The following is a 26,735-nucleotide window of genomic DNA, read 5'->3' as shown; positions in this document are numbered from 1 at the left end:
GTAGACTGTTTGAGACATTATTAACATGTAGGCAAGTGCGCATGGTGACTGTTGTATTCAATCCCGATGCAATTTCTGTGTTTCATCAACACTTTGAAGGTCCACAGATTACAGAATGGATCCAAATGTGCATCGGAAACTACTACTGGTCTTCCATCGAACGATCAATGCGTAGACTCTCTGAGACACTACTCCCATGGAGGAATGTGCGCATGGTGACTGTTGTATTCAATCCCAATGCAATCTCTATGATTCATCAACACTCGGAATGCCTCCAGATGTGCATTGGAAACTACCACTGGTCTTCCAGGGAACGATCAAAGCGTAGACTGTTGGAGACATTACTGACATGGAGAAAATTGCGCACGGTGACTGTTGTATTCAATCCCAATGCAATTTCTGTGTTTCATCAACATTCGGAATGCCTCCAGATGTGCATCGGAAACTACCACTGGTCTTCCAGGGAACGATTAAAGCGTAGACTGTTTGAGACATTACTAACATGTAGGCAAGTGCGCATGGTGACTGTTGTATTCAATTCCGATGCAATTTCTGTGTTTCATCAACACTCTGATAGTCCACAGATTACAGAATCCCTCCAGATGTGCATCGAAATCTACTACTTGTCTTCCTATGTACGATCAAAGCGTAGACTGTTTGAGACATTACTAACATGTAGGCAAGTGCGCATGCTGACTGTTGTATTCAATCCCGATGCAATTTCTGTGTTTCATCAACACTTTGAAGGTCCACAGATTACAGAATGCATCCAAACGTGCATCGGAAACTACTTCTGGTTTTCCAGGGAACGATCGAAGCGTCGGCTATTTGAGACATTACTCCCAAGGAGAAAAGTGCGCATGGTGACTGTTGTATTCAATCCCGATACAATTTCTGTGTTTCATCAACACTCTGAATGTCCACAGATTACAGAATGCCTCCAGATGTGCATCGGAAACTACTACTGGTCTTCCAGGGAACGATCAAAGCGTAGTGTGTTTGAGACATTACCCCCATGAAGGAAGGTGCGCATTGTGAATGTTGTATTCAATCCCGATGCAATTTCTGTGTTTCATCAACACTCTGATAGTCCACAGATTACAGAATGCTACCAGAGGCGCATCGGAAACCACTACTGGTCTTCCAGGGAACGATCAAAGCGTAGACTGTTTGAGACATTACTTTCGTGGAGGAACGTGCTCATGGTGACTGTTGAATTCAATCCCGATGCAATTTCTGTGTTTCATCAACACTCTGATAGTCCACAGATTACAGAATGCTACCAGATGTGCATCAGAAACTACTACTGGTCTTCCAGGGAACGATCAAAGCGTAGTCTGTTTGAGACATTACTCCCGTGGAGGAAAGTGCGCATGGTGGTTGTTGTATTCAATCCCGATGCAATTTCTGTGTTTCATCAACAGTCTGATAGTCCACAAGATTACAGAAAGCCACCAGATGTGCATTGGGAACTACTACTGGTCTTCCAGGGAACGATCAAAGCGTAGACTGTTTGAGACATTACTCCCATGGAGGAAAGTGCGCATGTTGACTGTTGTATTCAATCCCGATGCAATTTCTGTGTTTCATCAACACTTTGAAGGTCCACAGATTACAGAATGCATCCAGATGTGCATCGGAAACTACTCCTGGTCTTACAGGGAACGATCAAATCGTAGCCTATTTGAGACATTACTCCCATGGAGGAAAGTGCGCATGGTGACTGTTGTATTCAATCCCGATGCAATTTCTGTGTTTCATCAACACTTTGAAGGTCCACAGATTACAGAATGCATCCAGATGTGCATCGGAAACTACTCCTGGTCTTACAGGGAACGATCAAATCGTAGCCTATTTGAGACATTACTCCCATGGAGGAAAGTGCGCATGGTGACTGTTGTATTCAATCACGATGCAATTTCTGTGTTTCATCAACACTCTGATAGTCCACAGGTTACAGAATGCCTCCACATGTGCATCGGAAACTACTACTGGTCTTCCTGGGAACGATCAAAGCGTAGACTGTTTGAGACATTACTAACATGTAGGCAAGTGCGCATGGTGACTGTTGTATTCAATCCCGATGCAATTTCTGTGTTTCATCAACAATCTGATAGTCCACAAGATTACAGAAAGCCACCAGATGTGCATTGGGAACTACTACTGGTCTTCCAGGGAACGATCAAAGCGTAGACTGTTTGAGACATTACTAACATGTAGGCAAGTGCGCATGGTGACTGTTGTATTCAATTCCGATGCAATATGTGTGTTTCATCAGCACTCTGATAGTCCACAGATTAAGGAATGCTACCAGATGTGCATCGGAAGCTACTACCGGTCTTTCAGGGTACGATTAAAACGTAGACTGTTTGAGACATTACTCCCGTGAAGGAAAGTGCGCATGCAGACTGTTGTATTCAATCCCGATGCAATTTCTGTGTTTCATCAACACTTTGATAGACCACTGATTACAGAATGCCACCAGATGTGCATCGGAAGCTACTACTGGTCTTCCAGGGAACGATCAAAGCGTAGACTGTTTGAGACATTACTCCCATGAGGAAAGTGCGCATGGTGACTGTTGTATTCAATCCCGATGCAATTTCTGTGTTTCATCAACACTCGGAATGCCTCCAGATGTGCATCGGAAACTACCACTGGTCTACCAGGGAACGATTAAAGCGTACACTGTTTGAGACATTACTAACATGTAGGCAAGTGCGCATGGTGGCTGTTGTATTCAATCCCGATGCAATTTCTGTGTTTCATCAACACTTTGAAGGTCAACAGATTACATAATGCATCCAGATGTGCATCGGAAACTACTACTGGTCTTATAGGGAACGATCAAAGCGTAGATTATTTGAGACATTACTCCCATAGAGAAAAGTGCGCATGGTGACTGTTGTATTCAATTCCGATGCAATTTCTGTGTTTCATCAACACTGATAGTCCACAGAATACAGAATCACTCCAGATGTGCATCGAAAACTACTACTTGTCTTCCTAAGTACGATCAAAGCGTAGACTGTTTGAGACATTACTAACATGTAGGCAAGTACGCATGGTGACTGTTGTATGCTATCCCGATGCAATTTCTGTGTTTCATCAACACTTTGAAGGTCCACAGATTACAGAATGCATCCAAACGTGCATCGGAAACTACTACTGGTCTTCCAGGGAACGATCGAAGCGTCGGCTATTTGAGACATTACTCCCATGGAGAAAAGTGCGCATGGTGACTTTTGTATTCAATCCCGATGCAATTTCGGTGTTTCAGCAACAATCTGATAGTCCACAAGATTACAGAAAGCCACCAGATGTGCATCGGAAACTACTACTGGTCTTCCTGGGAACGATCAAAGCGTATACTGTTTGAGACATTACTAACATGTAGGCAAGTGCGCATGGTGACTGTTGTATTCAATCCCGATGCAATTTCTGTGTTTCATCAACACTCTGATAGTCCACAGATTAAGGAATGCTACCAGATGTGCATCGGAAGCTACTACTGGTCTTTCACTGTACGATTAAAACGTGGACTGTTTGAGTCATTACTCCCGTGAAGGAAAGTGCGCATGTAGACTGTTGTATTCAATCCCGATGCAATTTCTGTGTTTCATCAACTCTCTGATAGTCCACTGATTACAGAATGCCACCAGATGTGCATCGGAAACTACTACTGGTCTTCCAGGGAACGATCAAAGCGTAGACTGTTTGAGACATTACTCCCGTGGAGGAAAGTGCGCATGGTGACTGTTGTATTCAATCCCGATGCAATTTCTGTGTTTCATCAACAATCTGATAGTCCACAAGTTTACAGAAAGCCGCCAGATGTGCATTGGGAACTACTACTGGTCATCCAGGGAACGATCAAAGCGTAGACTCTTTGAGACATTACTCCCATGGAGGAAAGTGCGCATGGTGACTGTTGTATTCAATCCCAATGCAATTTCTGTGTTTCATCAACACTCGGAATGCCTCCAGATGTGTATCGGAAACTACCACTGGTCTTCCAGGGAACGATTAAGGCGTAGACTGTTTGAGACATTACTAACATGTAGGCAAGTGCGCATGGTGACTGTTTTATTCAATCCCGATGCAATTTCTGTGTTTCATCAACAGTTTGAAGGTCTACAGATTACAGAATGCATCCAGATGTGCATCGGAAACTACTACTGGTCTTATAGGGAACGATCATAGCGTAGATTATTTAAGACATTACTCCCATAGAGAAAAGTGCGCATGGTGACTGTTGTATTCAATTCCGATGCATTTTCTGTGTTTCATCAACACTCTGATAGTCCACAGAATACAGAATCACTCCAGATGTGCATCGAAAACTACTACTTGTCTTCCTAAGTACGATCAAAGCGTAGACTGTTTGAGACATTACTAACATGTAGGCAAGTACGCATGGTGACTGTTGTATGCTATACCGATGCAATTTCTGTGTTTCATCAACACTTTGAAGGTCCACAGATTACAGAATGCATCCAAACGTGCATCGGAAACTACTACAGGTCTTCCAGGGAACGATCGAAGCGTCGGCTATTTGAGACATTACTCCCATGGAGAAAAGTGCGCATGGTGACTTTTGTATTAAATCCCGATGCAATTTCTGTGTTTCAGCAACAATCTGATAGTCCACAAGATTACAGAAAGCCACCAGATGTGCATCGGAAACTACTACTGGTCTTCCTGGGAACGATCAAAGCGTATACTGTTTGAGACGTTACTAACATGTAGGCAAGTGCGCATGGTGACTGTTGTATTCAATCCCGATGCAATTTCTGTGTTCCATCAACACTCTGATAGTCCACAGATTAAGGAATGCTACCAGATGTGCATCGGAAGCTACTACTGGTCTTTCACTGTACGATTAAAACGTGGACTGTTTGAGACATTACTCCCGTGAAGGAAAGTGCGCATGCAGACTGTTGTATTCAATCCCGATGCAATTTCTGTGTTTCATCAACAATCTGATAGTCCACAAGATTACAGAAAGCCACCAGATGTGCATTGGGGACTACTACTGGTCTTCCAGGGAACGATCAAAGCGTAGACTCTTTGAGACATTACTCCCATGGAGGAAAGTGCGCATGGTGACTGTTGTATTCAATCCCAATGCAATTTCTGTGTTTCATCAACACTCGGAATGCCTCCAGATGTGTATCGGAAACTACCACTGGTCTTACAGGGAACGATTAAGGCGTAGACTGTTTGAGACATTACTAACATTTAGGCAAGTGCGCATGGTGACTGTTTTATTCAATCCCGATGCAATTTCTGTGTTTCATCAACACTTTGAAGGTCTACAGATTACAGAATGCATCCAGATGTGAATCGGAAACTACTACTGGTCTTCCAGGGAACGATCAAAGCGTAGACTATTTGAGACATTACTCCCATGGAGGAAAGTGCGCATGGTGACTGTTGTATTCAATCACGATGCAATTTCTGTGTTTCATCAACACTCTGATAGTCCACAGGTAACGGAATGCCTCCAGATGTGCATCGAAAACTACTATTGGTCTTCCTGGGAACGATCAAAGCGTAAACTGTTTGAGACATTACTAACATGTAGGCAAGTGCGCATGGTGACTGTTGTATTCAATCCCGATGCAATATCTGTGTTTCATCAACACTCTGATAGTCCACAGATTAAGGAATGCTACCAGATGTGGATCGGAAGCTACTACCGGTCTTTCAGGGTACGATTAAAACGTAGACTGTTTCAGACATTACTCCCGTGAAGGAAAGTGCGCATGCAGACTGTTGTATTCAATCCCGATGCAATTTCTGTGTTTCATCAACACTTTGATAGTCCACTGATTACAGAATGCCACCAGATGTGCACCGGAAGCTACTACTGGTCTTCCAGGGAACGATCAAAGCGTAGACTGTTTGAGACATTACTCCCGTGGAGAAAGTGCGCATGGTGACTGTTGTATTCAATCCCGATGCAATTTCTGTGTTTCATCAACACTCGGAATGCCTCCAGATGTGCATCGGAAACTACCACTGGTCTTCCAGGGAACGATTAAAGCGTACACTGTTTGAGACATTACTAACATGTAGGCAAGTGCGCATGGTGACTGTTGTATTCAATCCCGATGCAATTTCTGTGTTTCATCAACACTTTGAAGGTCAACAGTTTACATAATGCATCCAGATGTGCATCGGAAACTACTACTGGTCTTATAGGGAACGATCAAAGCGTAGAATATTTGAGACATTACTCCCATAGAGAAAAGTGCGCATGGTGACTGTTGTATTCAATTCCGATGCAATTTCTGTGTTTCATCGACACTCTGATAGTCCACAGATTACAGAATCCCTCCAGATGTGCATCGAAAACTACTACTTGTCTTCCTAAGTACGATCAAAGCGTAGACTGTTTGAGACATTACTAACATGTAGGCAAGTACGCATGGTGACTGTTGTATGCTATCCCGATGCAATTTCTGTGTTTCATCAACACTTTGAAGGTCCACAGATTACAGAATGCATCCAAACGTGCATCGGAAACTACTACTGGTCTTCCAGGGAACGATCAAAGCGTAGACTGTTTGAGACATTACTCCCGTGGAGGAAAGTGCGCATGGTGACTGTTGTATTCAATCCCGATGCAATTTCTGTGTTTCATCAACAATCTGATAGTCCACAAGATTACAGAAAGACACCAGATGTGCATTGGGAACTACTACTGGTCTTCCAGGGAACGATCAAAGCGTAGACTGTTTGAGACATTACTCCCATGGAGGAAAGTGCGCATGGTGACTGTTGTATTCAATCGCAATGCAATTTCTGTGTTTCATCAACACTCGGAATGCCTCCAGATGTGCATCGGAAACTACCACTGGTCTTCCAGGGAACGATTAAAGCGTAGACTGTTTGAGACATTACTAACATGTAGGCAAGTGCGCATGGTGACTGTTGTATTCAATCCCGATGCAATTTCTGTGTTTCATCAACACTTTGAAGGTCCACAGGTAACAGAATGTCTCCAGATGTGCATTGGAAACTACCACTGGTCTTCCAGGGAACGATCAAAGCGTAGACTCTTTGAGACATTACTCCCATGGAAGAAAGTGCGCATGCAGACTGTTGTATTCAATCCCGATGCAATTTCTGTGTTTCATCAACACTTAGATAGTCCACAGATTACAGAATATCTCCAGTTGTGCATCGGAAACTACTAGTGGTCTTCCAGGGAACGATCAAATCGTAGACTGTTAGAGACATTACTCCTGTATAGGAAAGTGCGCATGGTGACTGTTGTATTCAATCCCGATGCAATTTCTGTGTTTCATCAACACTTTGATAGTCCACAGATTACAGAATATTTCCAGATGTGCGTCGGAAACTACTACTGGTCTCCCAGTAAACGATCAAAGCGTAGACTGTTTGAGACATTACTCCCGTGGGGGAAAGTGCGCATGGTGACTGTAGTATTCAATCCCGATGCAATTTCTGTGTTTCATCAACACTATGACAGCCCACAGGTTACAGAATGCCTCCACATGTGCATCGGAAACTACTACTGGTCTTCCAGGGAAAGATCAAATCGTAAACTGTTTGAGACATTACTCCCATGGAGGAAAGTGCGCATGGTGACTGTTGTATTCAATCCCTATGCAATTTCTGTGTTTCATCAACACTTTGATAGTCCACAGATTACAGAATATCTCCAGATGTGCATCGGAAACTACTACTGGTCTTCCAGGGAACGATCAAACCGCAGACTGTTTGAGACATTACACCCGTGGAGGAAAGTGCGCATTGTGCCTGTTGTATTCAATCCCGATGCAATTTCTGTGTTTCATCAACACTCTGGCAGCCCACAGGTTACAGAATGCCTCCATTTGTGCATCGGAAACTACTACTGATCTTCCAGGGAACGATCAAAGCGTAAACTGTTTGAGACATTACTCCCATGGAGGAAAGTGCGCATGGTGACTGTTGTATTCAATCCCGATGCAATTTCTGTGTTTCATCAACACTATGTTAGTCCACAGATTACAGAATGCCTCCAGATGTGCATCGGAAACTACTTCTGGTCTTCCAGGGAACGATCAAAGCATAGACTGTTGAGACACTACTCCCACGGAGGAAAGTGCGCATGGTGACTGTTGTATTCAATCCCGATGCAATTTCTGTGTTTCATCAACACTACGATAGTCCACAGATTAAGGAATGCTACCAGATGTGCATCGGAAGCTACTACCGGTCTTTCAGGGTACGATTAAAACGTAGACTGTTTGAGACATTACTCCCGTGAAGGAAAGTGCGCATGCAGACTGTTGTATTCAATCCCGATGCAATTTCTGTGTTTCATCAACACTTTGATAGTCCACTGATTACAGAATGCCACCAGATGTGCATCGGAAGCTACTACTGGTCTTCCAGTGAACGATCAAAGCGTAGACTGTTTGAGACATTACTCCCGTGGGGAAAGTGCGCATGGTGACTGTTGTATTCAATACCGATGCAATTTCTGTGTTTCATCAACACTCGGAATGCCTCCAGATGTGCATCGGAAACTACCACTGGTCTTCCAGGGAACGATTAAAGCGTACACTGTTTGAGACATTACTAACATGTAGGCAAGTGCGCATGGTGACTGTTGTATTCAATCCCGATGCAATTTCTGTGTTTCATCAACACTTTGAAGGTCAACAGATTACATAATGCATCCAGATGTGCATCGGAAAAGTACTACTGGTCTTATAGGGAACGATCAAAGCGTAGATTATTTGAGACATTAATCCCATAGAGAAAAGTGCGCATGGTGACTGTTGTATTCAATTCCGATGCAATTTCTGTGTTTCATCAACACTCTGATAGTCCACAGATTACAGAATCCCTCCAGATGTGCATCGAAAACTACTACTTGTCTTCCTAAGTACGATCAAAGCGTAGACTGTTTGAGACATTACTAACATGTAGGCAAGTACGCATGGTGACTGTTGTATGCTATCCCGATGCAATTTCTGTGTTTCATCAACACTTTGAAGGTCCACAGATTACAGAATGCATCCAAACGTGCATCTGAAACTACTACTGGTCTTCCAGGGAACGATCAAAGCGTAGACTGTTTGAGACATTACTCCCGTGGAGGAAAGTGCGCATGGTGACTGTTGTATTCAATCCCGATGCAATTTCTGTGTTTCATCAACAATCTGATAGTCCACAAGATTACAGAAAGCCACCAGATGTGCATTGGGAACTACTACTGGTCTTCCAGGGAACGATCAAAGTGTAGACTGTTTGAGACATTACTAACATGTAGGCAAGTGCGCATGGTGACTGTTGTATTCAATCCCGATGCAATTTCTGTGTTTCATCAACACTTTGATAGTCCACAGATTACAGAATATCTCCAGATGTGCATCGGAAACTACTACTGGTCTCCCAGTAAACGATCAAAGCGTAGACTGTTTGAGACATTACTCCCGTGGGGGAAAGTGCAAATGGTGACTGTTGTATTCAATCCCGATGCAATTTCTGTGTTTCATCAACACTCTGACAGCCCACAGGTTACAGAATGCCTGCAGATGTGCATCGGAAACTACTACTGGTCTTCCAGGGAACGATCAAAGCGTAAACTGTTTGAGACATTACTCCCATGGAGGAAAGTGCGCATGGTGACTGTTGTATTCAATCCCGATGCAATTTCTGTGTTTCATCAACACTTTGATAGTCCACAGATTACAGAATATCTCCAGATGTGCATCGGAAACTACTACTGGTCTTCCAGGGAACGATCAAACCGCAGACTGTTTGAGACATTACTCCCGTGGAGGAAAGTGCGCATTGTGACTATTGTATTCAATCCCGATGCAATTTCTGTGTTTCATCAACACTCTGGCAGACCACAGGTTACAGAATGCCTCCATTTGTGCATCGGAAACTACTACTGGTCTTCCAGGGAACGATCAAAGCGTAAACTCTTTGAGACATTACTCCCATGGAGGAAAGTGCGCATGGTGACTGTTGTATTCAATCCCGATGCAATTTCTGTGTTTCATCAACACTATGTTAGTCCACAGATTACAGAATGCCTCCAGATGTGCAACGGAAACTACTTCTGGTCTTCCAGGGAACGATCAAAGCATAGACTGTTGAGACACTACTCCCATGGAGGAAAGTGCGCATGGTGACTGTTGTATTCAATCCCGATGCAATTTCTGTGTTTCATCAACACTACGATAGTCCACAGATTACAGAATGCCTCCAGATGTGCATCGGAAACTACTTCTGGTCTTCCAGGGAACGATCAAAGCATAGACTGTTGAGACACTACTCCCATGAAGGAAAGTGCGCATGGTGACTGTTGTATTCAATCCCGATGCAATTTCTGTGTTTCATCAACACTCTGATAGTCCACAGATTACAGAATGCTACCAGATGCGCATCGGAAACTACTACTGGTCTTCCAGGGAACGATCAAAGCGTAGACTGTTTGAGACATTACTCCCGAGGAGGAAAGTGCGCATGGTGACTGTTGTATTCAATCCCGATGCAATTTCTGTGTTTCATCAACACTCTGATAGTCCACAAGATCACAGAAAGCCACCAGATGTGCATTGGAAACTACTACTGGTCTTCCAGGGAACGATCAAAGCGTAGACTGTTTGAGACATTACTCCCATGGAGGAAAGTGCGCATGGTGACTGTTGTATTCAATCCCAATGCAATTTCTGTGTTTCATCAACACTTGGAATGCCTCCAGATGTGCATCGGAAACTACCTCTGGTCTTCCAGGGAACGATTAAAGCGTAGACTGTTTGAGACATTATTAACATGTAGGCAAGTGCGCATGGTGACTGTTGTATTCAATCCCGATGCAATTTCTGTGTTTCATCAACACTTTGAAGGTCCACAGATTACAGAATGGATCCAAATGTGCATCGGAAACTACTACTGGTCTTCCAGGGAACGATCAATGCGTAGACTCTCTGAGACACTACTCCCATGGAGGAATGTGCGCATGGTGACTGTTGTATTCAATCCCAATGCAATCTCTATGTTTCATCAACACTCGGAATGCCTCCAGATGTGCATTGGAAACTACCACTGGACTTCCAGGGAACGATCAAAGCGTAGACTGTTGGAGACATTACTAACATGGAGAAAAGTGCGCATGGTGACTGTTGTATTCAATCCCAATGCAATTTCTGTGTTTCATCAACATTCGGAATGCCTCCAGATGTGCATCGGAAACTACCACTGGTCTTCCAGGGAACGATTAAAGCGTAGACTGTTTGAGACATTACTAACATGTAGGCAAGTGCGCATGGTGACTGTTGTATTCAATCCGGATGCAATTTCTGTGTTTCATCAACACTTTGAAGGTCCACAGATTACAGAATGCATCCAAACGTGCATCGGAAACTACTACTGGTCTTCCAGGGAACGATCAAAGCGTAGACTGTTTGAGACATTACTCCCGTGGGGAAAGTGCGCATGGTGACTGTTGTATTTAATCCCGATGCAATTTCTGTGTTTCATCAACACTCGGAATGCCTCCAGATGTGTATCGGAAACTACCACTGGTCTTCCAGGGAACGATTAAGGCGTAGAATGTTTGAGACATTACTAACATGTAGGCAAGTGCACATGGTGACTGTTTTATTCAATCCCGATGCAATTTCTGTGTTTCATCAACACTTTGAAGGTCTACAGATTACAGAATGCATCCAGATGTGCATCGGAAACTACTACTGGTCTTCCAGGGAACGATCAAATCGTAGACTATTTGAGACATTACTCCCATGGAGGAAAGTGCGCATGGTGACTGTTGTATTCAATCACGATGCAATATCTGTGTTTCATCAACAGGCTGATAGTCCACAGATTACAGAATGCCACCAGATGTGCATAGGAAACTACTACTGGTCTTCCAAGGAACGATTAAAGCGTAGATTGTTTGTGACATTACTCCCGTGTAGGAAAGTGCGCATGGTGACTGTTGTATTCAATCCCGATGCAATATCTGTGTTTCATCAACACTCGGAATGCCTCCAGATGTGCATCGGAAACTACCACTGGTCTTCCAGGGAACGTTTAAAGCGTACACTGTATGAGACATTACTAACATGTAAACAAGTGCGCATGGTGACTGTTGTATTCAATCCCGATGCAATATCTGTGTTTCATCAACAGGCTGATAGTCCACAGATTACAGAATGCCACCAGATGTGCATAGGAAACTACTACTGGTCTTCCAGGGAACGATTAAATCGTAGATTGTTTGTGACATTACTCCCGTGTAGGAAAGTGCGCATGGTGACTGTTGTATGCAATCACGATGCAATTTATGTGTTTCATCAACACTCTGATAGTCCACAGATTACAGAATCCCTCCAGATGTGCATCGAAAACTACTACTTGTCTTCCTAAGTACGATCAAAGCGTAGACTGTTTGAGACATTACTAACATGTAGGCAAGTACGCATGGTGACTGTTGTATGCTATCCCGATGCAATTTCTGTGTTTCATCAAAACTTTGAAGGTCCACAGATTAGAGAATGCATCCAAACGTGCATCGGAAACTACTACTGGTCTTCCAGGGAACGATCAAATCGTAGACTGTTTGGGACATTACTCCCGTGGAGGAAAGTGCGCATGGTGACTGTTGTATTCAATCCCGATGCAATATCTGTGTTTCATCAACAATCTGATAGTCCACAAGATTACAGAAAGCCACCAGATGTGCATTGGGAACTACTACTGGTCTTCCAGGGAACGATCAAAGCGTAGACTGTTTGAGACATTACTCCCATTGAGGAAAGTGCGCATGGTGACTGTTGTATTCAATCCCAATGCAATTTCCGTGTTTCATCAACACTCGGAATGCCTCCAGATGTGCATCGGAAACTACCACTGGTCTTCCAGGGAACGATTAAAGCGTAGACTGTTTGAGACATTACTAACATGTAGGCAAGTGCGCATGGTGACTGTTGTATTCAATCCCGATGCAATTTCTGTGTTTCATCAACACTTTGAAGGTCCACAGGTTACAGAATGCCTCCAGATGTGCATTGGAAACTACCACTGGTCTTCCAGGGAACGATCAAAGCGTAGACTGTTTGAGACATTACTCCCATGGAAGAAAGTGCGCATGCAGACTGTTGTATTCAATCCCGATGCAATTTCTGTGTTTCATCAACACTTTGATAGTCCACAGATTACAGAATATCTCCAGATGTGCATCGGAAACTACTAGTGGTCTTCCAGGGAACGATCAAAGCGTAGACTGTTTGAGACATTACTCCTGTATAGGAAAGTGCGCATGGTGACTGTTGTATTCAATCCCGATGCAATTTCTGTGTTTCATCAACACTTTGATAGTCCACAGATTACAGAATATCTCCAGATGTGCATCGGAAACCACTACTGGTCTTCCAGGGAACGATCAAACCGCAGACTGTTTGAGACATTACTCCCGTGGAGGAAAGTGCGCATTGTGACTATTGTATTCAATCCCGATGCAATTTCTGTGTTTCATCAACACTCTGGCAGTCCACAGGTTACAGAATGCCTCCATTTGTGCATCGGAAACTACTACTGGTCTTCCAGGGAACGATCAAAGCGTAAACTCTTTGAGACATTACTCCCATGGAGGAAAGTGCGCATGGTGACTGTTGTATTCAATCCCGATGCAATTTCTGTGTTTCATCAACACTATGTTAGTCCACAGATTACAGAATGCCTCCAGATGTGCATCGGAAACTACTTCTGGTCTTCCAGGGAACGATCAAAGCATAGACTGTTGAGACACTACTCCCATGGAGGAAAGTGCGCATGGTGACTGTTGTATTCAATCCCGATGCAATTTCTGTGTTTCATCAACACTACGATAGTCCACAGATTACAGAATGCCTCCAGATGTGCATCGGAAACTACTTCTGGTCTTCCAGGGAACGATCAAAGCATAGACTGTTGAGACACTACTCCCATGGAGGAAAGTGCGCATGGTGACTGTTGTATTCAATCCCGATGCAATTTCTGTGTTTCATCAACACTCTGATAGTCCACAGATTACAGAATGCTACCAGATGCGCATCGGAAACTACTACTGGTCTTCCAGGGAACGATCAAAGCGTAGACTGTTTGAGACATTACTCCCGAGGAGGAAAGTGCCCATGGTGACTGTTGTATTCAATCCCGATGCAATTTCTGTGTTTCATCAACACTCTGATAGTCCACAAGATCACAGAAAGCCACCAGATGTGCATTGGAAACTACTACTGGTCTTCCAGGGAACGATCAAAGCGTAGACTGTTTGAGACATTACTCCCATGGAGGAAAGTGCGCATGGTGACTGTTGTATTCAATCCCAATGCAATTTCTGTGTTTCATCAACACTTGGAATGCCTCCAGATGTGCATCGGAAACTACCTCTGGTCTTCCAGGGAACGATTAAAGCGTAGACTGTTTGAGACATTATTAACATGTAGGCAAGTGCGCATGGTGACTGTTGTATTCAATCCCGATGCAATTTCTGTGTTTCATCAACACTTTGAAGGTCCACAGATTACAGAATGCATCCAAACGTGCATCGGAAACTACTACTGGTCTTCCAGGGAACGATCAAAGCGTAGAATGTTTAAGACATTACTCCCGTGGAGGAAAGTGCGCACGGTGACTGTTGTATTCAATCCCAATGCAATCTCTATGTTTCATCAACACTCGGAATGCCTCCAGATGTGCATTGGAAACTACCACTGGACTTCCAGGGAACGATCAAAGCGTAGACTGTTGGAGACATTACTAACATGGAGAAAAGTGCGCATGGTGACTGTTGTATTCAATCCCAATGCAATTTCTGTGTTTCATCAACATTCGGAATGCCTCCAGATGTGCATCGGAAACTACCACTGGTCTTCCAGGGAACGATTAAAGCGTAGACTGTTTGAGACATTACTAACATGTAGACAACTGCGCATGGTGACTGTTGTATTCAATCCCGATGCAATTTCTGTGTTTCATCAACACTTTGAAGGTCCACAGATTACAGAATGCATCCAAACGTGCATCGGAAACTACTACTGGTCTTCCAGGGAACGATCAAAGCGTAGAATGTTTAAGACATTACTCCCGTGGAGGAAAGTGCGCACGGTGACTGTTGTATTATATCCCGATGCAATTTCTGTGTTTCATCAACACTCTGATAGTCCACAGATTACAGAATGCCACCAGATTTGCATCGAAAACTACTACTGGTCTTTCTGGGAACGATCAAAGCGTTGAATGTTTGTGACATTACTCCCGTAGAGGAAAGTGCGCATGGTGACTGTTGTATTCAATCCCGATGCAATTTCTGTGTTTCATCAACACTCTGACAGCCCACAGATTACAGAATGCCTCCAGATGTGCATCGGAATTTACTACTGGTCTTCCAGGGAACGATCAAAGCGTAAACTGTTTCAGACATTACTCCCATGGAGGAAAGTGCGCATGGTGACACTTGTATTCAATCCCGATGCAATATCTGTGTTCCATCAACACTCTGATAGTCCACAGATTTCAGAATGCCACCAGATGTGCATCGGAAACTACTACTGGTCTTCCAGGGAACGATCAAAACGTAGAATGTTTAAGACATTACTCCCGTGGAGGAAAGTGCGCACGGTGACTGTTGTATTATATCCCGATGCAATTTCTGTGTTTCATCAAAACTTTGAAGGTCCACAGATTAGAGAATGCATCCAAACGTGCATCGGAAACTACTACTGGTCTTCCAGGGAACGATCAAAGCGTAGACTGTTTGGGACATTACTCCCGTGGAGGAAAGTGCGCATGGTGACTGTTGTATTCAATCCCGATGCAATATATGTGTTTCATCAACAATCTGATAGTCCACAAGATTACAGAAAGCCACCAGATGTGCATTGGGAACTACTACTGGTCTTCCAGGGAACGATCAAAGCGTAGACTGTTTGAGACATTACTCCCATTGAGGAAAGTGCGCATGGTGACTGTTGTATTCAATCCCAATGCAATTTCCGTGTTTCATCAACACTCGGAATGCCTCCAGATGTGCATCGGAAACTACCACTGGTCTTCCAGGGAACGATTAAAGCGTAGACTGTTTGAGACATTACTAACATGTAGGCAAGTGCGCATGGTGACTGTTGTATTCAATCCCGATGCAATTTCTGTGTTTCATCAACACTTTGAAGGTCCACAGGTTACAGAATGCCTCCAGATGTGCATTGGAAACTACCACTGGTCTTCCAGGGAACGATCAAAGCGTAGACTGTTTGAGACATTACTCCCATGGAAGAAAGTGCGCATGCAGACTGTTGTATTCAATCCCGATGCAATTTCTGTGTTTCATCAACACTTTGATAGTCCACAGATTACAGAATATCTCCAGATGTGCATCGGAAACTACTAGTGGTCTTCCAGGGAACGATCAAAGCGTAGACTGTTTGAGACATTACTCCTGTATAGGAAAGTGCGCATGGTGACTGTTGTTTTCAATCCCGATGCAATTTCTGTGTTTCATCAACACTTTGATAGTCCACAGATTACAGAATATCTCCAGATGTGCATCGGAAACTACTACTGGTCTTCCAGGGAACGATCAAACCGCAGACTGTTTGAGACATTACTCCCGTGGAGGAAAGTGCGCATTGTGACTATTGTATTCAATCCCGATGCAGTTTCTGTGTTTCATCAACACTCTGGCAGTCCACAGGTTACAGAATGCCTCCATTTGTGCATCGGAAACTACTACTGGTCTTCCAGGGAACGATCAAAGCGTAAACTCTTTGAGACATTACTCCCATGGAGGAAAGTGCGCATGGTGACTGTTGTATTCAATCCCGATGCAATTTCTGTGTTTCATCAACACTATGTTAGTCCACAGATTACAGAATGCCTCCAGATGTGCATCGGAAACTACTTCTGGTCTTCCAGGGAACGATCAAAGCATAGACTGTTGAGACACTACTCCCATGGAGGAAAGTGCGCATGGTGACTGTTGTATTCAATCCCGATGCAATTTCTGTGTTTCATCAACACTACGATAGTCCACAGATTACAGAATGCCTCCAGATGTGCATCGGAAACTACTTCTGGTCTTCCAGGGAACGATCAAAGCATAGACTGTTGAGACACTACTCCCATGGAGCAAAGTGCGCATGGTGACTGTTGTATTCAATCCCGATGCAATTTCTGTGTTTCATCAACACTCTGATAGTCCACAGATTACAGAATGCTACCAGATGCGCATCGGAAACTACTACTGGTCTTCCAGGGAACGATCAAAGCGTAGACTGTTTGAGACATTACTCCCGAGGAGGAAAGTGCGCATGGTGACTGTTGTATTCAATCCCGATGCAATTTCTGTGTTTCATCAACACTCTGATAGTCCACAAGATCACAGAAAGCCACCAGATGTGCATTGGAAACTACTACTGGTCTTCCAGGGAACGATCAAAGCGTAGACTGTTTGAGACATTACTCCCATGGAGGAAAGTGCGCATGGTGACTGTTGTATTCAATCCCAATGCAATTTCTGTGTTTCATCAACACTTGGAATGCCTCCAGATGTGCATCGGAAACTACCTCTGGTCTTCCAGGGAACGATTAAAGCGTAGACTGTTTGAGACATTATTAACATGTAGGCAAGTGCGCATGGTGACTGTTGTATTCAATCCCGATGCAATTTCTGTGTTTCATCAACACTTTGAAGGTCCACAGATTACAGAATGGATCCAAATGTGCATCGGAAACTACTACTGGTCTTCCAGGGAACGATCAATGCGTAGACTCTCTGAGACACTACTCCCATGGAGGAATGTGCGCATGGTGACTGTTGTATTCAATCCCAATGCAATCTCTATGTTTCATCAACACTCGGAATGCCTCCAGATGTGCATTGGAAACTACCACTGGACTTCCAGGGAACGATCAAAGCGTAGACTGTTGGAGACATTACTAACATGGAGAAAAGTGCGCATGGTGACTGTTGTATTTAATCCCAATGCAATTTCTGTGTTTCATCAACATTCGGAATGCCTCCAGATGTGCATCGGAAACTACCACTGGTCTTCCAGGGAACGATTAAAGCGTAGACTGTTTGAGACATTACTAACATGTAGACAAGTGCGCATGGTGACTGTTGTATTCAATCCCGATGCAATTTCTGTGTTTCATCAACACTTTGAAGGTCCACAGATTACAGAATGCATCCAAACGTGCATCGGAAACTACTACTGGTCTTCCAGGGAACGATCAAAGCGTAGAATGTTTAAGACATTACTCCCGTGGAGGAAAGTGCGCACGGTGACTGTTGTATTATATCCCGATGCAATTTCTGTGTTTCATCAACACTCTGATAGTCCACAGATTACAGAATGCCACCAGATTTGCATCGAAAACTACTACTGGTCTTTCTGGGAACGATCAAAGCGTTGAATGTTTGAGACATTACTCCCGTAGAGGAAAGTGCGCATGGTGACTGTTGTATTCAATCCCGATGCAATTTCTGTGTTTCATCAACACTCTGACAGCCCACAGATTACAGAATGCCTCCAGATGTGCATCGGAATTTACTACTGGTCTTCCAGGGAACGATCAAAGCGTAAACTGTTTCAGACATTACTCCCATGGAGGAAAGTGCGCATGGTGACACTTGTATTCAATCCCGATGCAATATCTGTGTTCCATCAACACTCTGATAGTCCACAGATTTCAGAATGCCACCAGATGTGCATCGGAAACTACTACTGGTCTTCCAGGGAACGATCAAAACGTAGAATGTTTAAGACATTACTCCCGTGGAGGAAAGTGCGCACGGTGACTGTTGTATTATATCCCGATGCAATTTCTGTGTTTCATCAACACTCTGATAGTCCACAGATTACAGAATGCCACCAGATTTGCATCGAAAACTACTACTGGTCTTTCTGGGAACGATCAAAGCGTTGAATGTTTGAGACATTACTCCCGTAGAGGAAAGTGCGCATGGTGACTGTTGTATTCAATCCCGGTGCAATATCTGTGTTCCATCAGCACTCTGATAGTCCACAGATTACAGAATGCCACCAGATGTGCATCGGAAACTACTACTGGTCTTCCTGGGAACGATCAAAGAGTTGAATGTTTGAGACATTACTCCCGTTGAGGAAAGTGCGCATGTTGACTGTTGTATTCAATCCCAATGCAATATTTGGGTTTCATCAACACTCTGATTATCAACAGATATCAGAATGCCTCCAGATGTGCATCGGAAACTACTACTGGTCTTCCAGGGAACGATCGAAGCGTAGACTGTTTGAGACATTACTCCCATGGAGGAAAGTGTGCATGGTGACTGTGGTATTCAATCCCGATGCAATTTCTGTGTTTCATCAACACTCTGATAGTCCACAGATTACAGAATGCCTCCAGATGTGCATCTGAATCTACTACTGGTCTTCCTGGGTCGATCAAAGCGTAGACTCTTAGAGACGTTACTCCCATGGAGGAAAGTGGGCATGGTGACTGTTGTATTCAATCCCAATGCAATTTATGTGTTTCCTCAACACTCTGATTATCAACAGATTACAGAATGCCTCCAGATGTGCATCGGAAACTACTACTGGGCTTCCAGCTAACGATCAAACGATCAAAGCATAGAAAATTTGAGACATTACTCCCGTGGAGGAAAGAGCGCATGGTGACTGTTGTATTCAATCCCGATGCAATTTCTGTGTTTCATCAACACTCTGAAACTCCGCAGATTACAGAACTCCTCCAGATGTGCATCGGAATTTACTACTGGACTTCCAGGGAACGATCAAAGCGTAAACTAATTGAGGCATTACTCCCATGGAGGAATGTGCGCATGGTGACTGTTGTATTCAATCCCGATGCAATCTCGGTGTTTCATCAACACCCTGATAGTCCACAGATTACGGAATGCCATCTGACGTGCATCGGAAACTACTACTGGCCTTCCAGGGAACGAACAAAGCGTAGACCGTTTGAGACATTACTCCCTTGGAGGAAAGTGCGCATGGTGACTGTTGTATTCAATCCCGATGCAATATCTGTGTTTCATCAACACTCTGAAACTCCACATATTACAGAATGCCTCCAGATGTGCATCGGAAACTACTACTGGTCTTCCAGGGAACGATCAAAGCGTAAACTCTTTGAGATATTACTAACATGGAGGAAAGTGCACATGGTGACTGTTTTATTCAATCCCGATGCAATTTCTGTGTTTCATCAACACTCTGAAACTCCACAGATTACAGAATGCCTCCAGATGTGCATCGGAAACTACTACTGGTCTTCCAGGGAACGATCAAAACGTAGAATGTTTAAGACATTACTCCCTTGGAGGAAAGTGCGCATGGTGACTGTTGTATTCAATCCCGATGCAATTTCTGTGTTCCATCAACACTCTGATAGTCCACAGATTACAGAATGCCACCAGATTTGCATCGGAAACTATACTGGTCTTCCTGGGAACGATCAAAGCGTTGAATGTTTGAGACATTACCCCCGTGGAGGAAAGTGCGCATGGTGACTGTTGTATTCAATCCCAATGCAATTTATGGGTTTCATCAACACTCTGATTATCAACAGATATCAGAATGCCTCCAGATGTGCATCGGAAACTACTACTGGTCTTCCAGGGAACGATCGAAGCGTAGACTGTTTGAGACATTACTCCCATGGAGGAAAGTGCGCATGGTGACTGTGGTATAAAATCCCGATGCAATTTCTGTGATTTATCAACACTCAGTTAGTCCACAGATTTCTGAATCGACCAGATGTGCATCGGAAACTACTACTGGTCTTCTAGGGAACGATCAAAGCGTAGACTGTTTGAGACATTACTCCCTTGGAGTAAAGTGCGCATGGTGACTGTTTTATTCAATCCCAGTGCAATTTATGTGTTTCATCAACATTCTGATATTCCACAGATTACAGAATACCTCCTGATGTGCATCGGAAACTACCACTGGTCTTCCAGGGAACGATCAAAGCATAGACTGTTTGAGACATTACTAACAAGGAGGCAAGTGCGCATGGTGACTGTTGTATTCGATCCCGATGCAATTTCTTTGTTTCATCCACATTTTGAAGGTCCACAGATTACAGAATGCCTCCAGATGTGCATCGGAAACTACTACTGGTCTTCCTGGGAACGATCAAAGCGTAGACTCTTAGAGACGTTACTCCCATGGAAGAAAGTGGGCATGGTGACTGTTGTATTCAATCCCAACGCAATTTATGTGTTTCCTCAACACTCTGATTATCAACAGATTACAGAATGCCTCCAGATGTGCATCGGAAACTACTACTGGGCTTCCAGCTAACGATCAAACGATCAAAGCGTAGAATATTTGAGACATTACTACCGTGGAGGAAAGTGCGTATGGTGACTGTTTTATTAAATCCCGATGCAATTTCTGTGTTTCATCAACACTCTGATAGTCCACAGATTACAGAATGCCACCAGATGTGCATTGGAAACTACCACTGGTCTTCCAGGGAACGATCAAATTGGAGATTGTTTGAGACATTACTAACATGGAGGAAAGAGCGCATGGTGACTGTTGTATTCAATCCCGATGCAATTTCTGTGTTTCATCAACACTCTGACAGCCCACAGATTACAGAATGCCTCCAGATGTGCATCGGAATTTACTACTGGTCTTCCAGGGAACGATCAAAGCGTAAACTGTTTCAGACATTACTCCCATGGAGGAAAGTGCGCATGGTGACACTTGTATTCAATCCCGATGCAATATCTGTGTTCCATCAACACTCTGATAGTCCACAGATTTCAGAATGCCACCAGATGTGCATCGGAAACTACTACTGGTCTTCCAGGGAACGATCAAAACGTAGAATGTTTAAGACATTACTCCCGTGGAGGAAAGTGCGCACGGTGACTGTTGTATTATATCCCGATGCAATTTCTGTGTTTCATCAACACTCTGATAGTCCACAGATTACAGAATGCCACCAGATTTGCATCGAAAACTACTACTGGTCTTTCTGGGAACGATCAAAGCGTTGAATGTTTGAGACATTACTCCCGTAGAGGAAAGTGCGCATGGTGACTGTTGTATTCAATCCCGGTGCAATATCTGTGTTCCATCAACACTCTGATAGTCCACAGATTACAGAATGCCACCAGATGTGCATCGGAAACTACTACTGGTCTTCCTGGGAACGATCAAATAGTTGAATGTTTGAGACATTACTCCCGTTGAGGAAAGTGCGCATGTTGACTGTTGTATTCAATCCCAATGCAATATTTGGGTTTCATCAACACTCTGATTATCAACAGATATCAGAATGCCTCCAGATGTGCATCGGAAACTACTACTGGTCTTCCAGGGAACGATCAAAGCGTAGACTGTTTGAGACATTACTCCCTTGGAGTAAAGTGCGCATGGTGACTGTTTTATTCAATCCCAGTGCAATTTCTAAGTTTCATCAACATTCTGATATTCCACAGATTACAGAATACCTCCTGATGTGCATCGGAAACTACCACTGGTCTTCCAGGGAACGATCAAATCGTAGACTGTTTGAGACATTACTAACATGGAGGAAAGAGCGCATGGTGACTGTTGTATTCAATCCCGATGCAATTTCTGTGTTTCATCAACACTCTGATAGTCCACAGATTACAGAATGCCACCAGATGTGCATCGGAAACTACTACTGGTCTTCCAGGTAACGATCAAAGCGTTGACTGTTTGAGACATACCTCCCGTTGAGGAAAGTGTGCATGGTGACTGTTGTATTCAATCCCGATGCAATTTCTGTGTTTCATCAACACTCTGATAGTCCACAGATTACAGAATGGATCCAAATGTGCATCGGAAACTACTACTGGTCTTCCAGGGAACGATCAATGCGTAGACTCTCTGAGACACTACTCCCATGGAGGAATGTGCGCATGGTGACTGTTGTATTCAATCCCAATGCAATCTCTATGTTTCATCAACACTCGGAATGCCTCCAGATGTGCATTGGAAACTACCACTGGACTTCCAGGGAACGATCAAAGCGTAGACTGTTGGAGACATTACTAACATGGAGAAAAGTGCGCATGGTGACTGTTGTATTTAATCCCAATGCAATTTCTGTGTTTCATCAACATTCGGAATGCCTCCAGATGTGCATCGGAAACTACCACTGGTCTTCCAGGGAACGATTAAAGCGTAGACTGTTTGAGACATTACTAACATGTAGACAAGTGCGCATGGTGACTGTTGTATTCAATCCCGATGCAATTTCTGTGTTTCATCAACACTTTGAAGGTCCACAGATTACAGAATGCATCCAAACGTGCATCGGAAACTACTACTGGTCTTCCAGGGAACGATCAAAGCGTAGAATGTTTAAGACATTACTCCCGTGGAGGAAAGTGCGCACGGTGACTGTTGTATTATATCCCGATGCAATTTCTGTGTTTCATCAACACTCTGATAGTCCACAGATTACAGAATGCCACCAGATTTGCATCGAAAACTACTACTGGTCTTTCTGGGAACGATCAAAGCGTTGAATGTTTGAGACATTACTCCCGTAGAGGAAAGTGCGCATGGTGACTGTTGTATTCAATCCCGATGCAATTTCTGTGTTTCATCAACACTCTGACAGCCCACAGATTACAGAATGCCTCCAGATGTGCATCGGAATTTACTACTGGTCTTCCAGGGAACGATCAAAGCGTAAACTGTTTCAGACATTACTCCCATGGAGGAAAGTGCGCATGGTGACACTTGTATTCAATCCCGATGCAATATCTGTGTTCCATCAACACTCTGATAGTCCACAGATTTCAGAATGCCACCAGATGTGCATCGGAAACTACTACTGGTCTTCCAGGGAACGATCAAAACGTAGAATGTTTAAGACATTACTCCCGTGGAGGAAAGTGCGCACGGTGACTGTTGTATTATATCCCGATGCAATTTCTGTGTTTCATCAACACTCTGATAGTCCACAGATTACAGAATGCCACCAGATTTGCATCGAAAACTACTACTGGTCTTTCTGGGAACGATCAAAGCGTTGAATGTTTGAGACATTACTCCCGTAGAGGAAAGTGCGCATGGTGACTGTTGTATTCAATCCCGGTGCAATATCTGTGTTCCATCAGCACTCTGATAGTCCACAGATTACAGAATGCCACCAGATGTGCATCGGAAACTACTACTGGTCTTCCTGGGAACGATCAAAGAGTTGAATGTTTGAGACATTACTCCCGTTGAGGAAAGTGCGCATGTTGACTGTTGTATTCAATCCCAATGCAATATTTGGGTTTCATCAACACTCTGATTATCAACAGATATCAGAATGCCTCCAGATGTGCATCGGAAACTACTACTGGTCTTCCAGGGAACGATCGAAGCGTAGACTGTTTGAGACATTACTCCCATGGAGGAAAGTGTGCATGGTGACTGTGGTATTCAATCCCGATGCAATTTCTGTGTTTCATCAACACTCTGATAGTCCACAGATTACAGAATGCCTCCAGATGTGCATCTGAATCTACTACTGGTCTTCCTGGGTCGATCAAAGCGTAGACTCTTAGAGACGTTACTCCCATGGAGGAAAGTGGGCATGGTGACTGTTGTATTCAATCCCAATGCAATTTATGTGTTTCCTCAACACTCTGATTATCAACAGATTACAGAATGCCTCCAGATGTGCATCGGAAACTACTACTGGGCTTCCAGCTAACGATCAAACGATCAAAGCATAGAAAATTTGAGACATTACTCCCGTGGAGGAAAGAGCGCATGGTGACTGTTGTATTCAATCCCGATGCAATTTCTGTGTTTCATCAACACTCTGAAACTCCGCAGATTACAGAACTCCTCCAGATGTGCATCGGAATTTACTACTGGACTTCCAGGGAACGATCAAAGCGTAAACTAATTGAGGCATTACTCCCATGGAGGAATGTGCGCATGGTGACTGTTGTATTCAATCCCGATGCAATCTCGGTGTTTCATCAACACCCTGATAGTCCACAGATTACGGAATGCCATCTGACGTGCATCGGAAACTACTACTGGCCTTCCAGGGAACGAACAAAGCGTAGACCGTTTGAGACATTACTCCCTTGGAGGAAAGTGCGCATGGTGACTGTTGTATTCAATCCCGATGCAATATCTGTGTTTCATCAACACTCTGAAACTCCACAGATTACAGAATGCCTCCAGATGTGCATCGGAAACTACTACTGGTCTTCCAGGGAACGATCAAAGCGTAAACTCTTTGAGATATTACTAACATGGAGGAAAGTGCACATGGTGACTGTTTTATTCAATCCCGATGCAATTTCTGTGTTTCATCAACACTCTGAAACTCCACAGATTACAGAATGCCTCCAGATGTGCATCGGAAACTACGACTGGTCTTCCAGGGAACGATCAAAACGTAGAATGTTTAAGACATTACTCCCTTGGAGGAAAGTGCGCATGGTGACTGTTGTATTCAATCCCGATGCAATTTCTGTGTTCCATCAACACTCTGATAGTCCACAGATTACAGAATGCCACCAGATTTGCATCGGAAACTATACTGGTCTTCCTGGGAACGATCAAAGCGTTGAATGTTTGAGACATTACCCCCGTGGAGGAAAGTGCGCATGGTGACTGTTGTATTCAATCCCAATGCAATTTATGGGTTTCATCAACACTCTGATTATCAACAGATATCAGAATGCCTCCAGATGTGCATCGGAAACTACTACTGGTCTTCCAGGGAACGATCGAAGCGTAGACTGTTTGAGACATTACTCCCATGGAGGAAAGTGCGCATGGTGACTGTGGTATAAAATCCCGATGCAATTTCTGTGATTTATCAACACTCAGTTAGTCCACAGATTTCTGAATCGACCAGATGTGCATCGGAAACTACTACTGGTCTTCTAGGGAACGATCAAAGCGTAGACTGTTTGAGACATTACTCCCTTGGAGTAAAGTGCGCATGGTGACTGTTTTATTCAATCCCAGTGCAATTTATGTGTTTCATCAACATTCTGATATTCCACAGATTACAGAATACCTCCTGATGTGCATCGGAAACTACCACTGGTCTTCCAGGGAACGATCAAAGCATAGACTGTTTGAGACATTACTAACAAGGAGGCAAGTGCGCATGGTGACTGTTGTATTCGATCCCGATGCAATTTCTTTGTTTCATCCACATTTTGAAGGTCCACAGATTACAGAATGCCTCCAGATGTGCATCGGAAACTACTACTGGTCTTCCTGGGAACGATCAAAGCGTAGACTCTTAGAGACGTTACTCCCATGGAAGAAAGTGGGCATGGTGACTGTTGTATTCAATCCCAACGCAATTTATGTGTTTCCTCAACACTCTGATTATCAACAGATTACAGAATGCCTCCAGATGTGCATCGGAAACTACTACTGGGCTTCCAGCTAACGATCAAACGATCAAAGCGTAGAATATTTGAGACATTACTACCGTGGAGGAAAGTGCGTATGGTGACTGTTTTATTAAATCCCGATGCAATTTCTGTGTTTCATCAACACTCTGATAGTCCACAGATTACAGAATGCCACCAGATGTGCATTGGAAACTACCACTGGTCTTCCAGGGAACGATCAAATTGGAGATTGTTTGAGACATTACTAACATGGAGGAAAGAGCGCATGGTGACTGTTGTATTCAATCCCGATGCAATTTCTGTGTTTCATCAACACTCTGACAGCCCA

This window comes from Schistocerca gregaria, chromosome 7 (assembly GCF_023897955.1).
Source record: "Schistocerca gregaria isolate iqSchGreg1 chromosome 7, iqSchGreg1.2, whole genome shotgun sequence".
NCBI classification, from domain to species: Eukaryota; Metazoa; Arthropoda; class Insecta; order Orthoptera; family Acrididae; genus Schistocerca; species Schistocerca gregaria.
The sequence above is the reverse complement of the archived record's forward strand: the minus strand, read 5'-3'. Positions refer to the sequence as shown.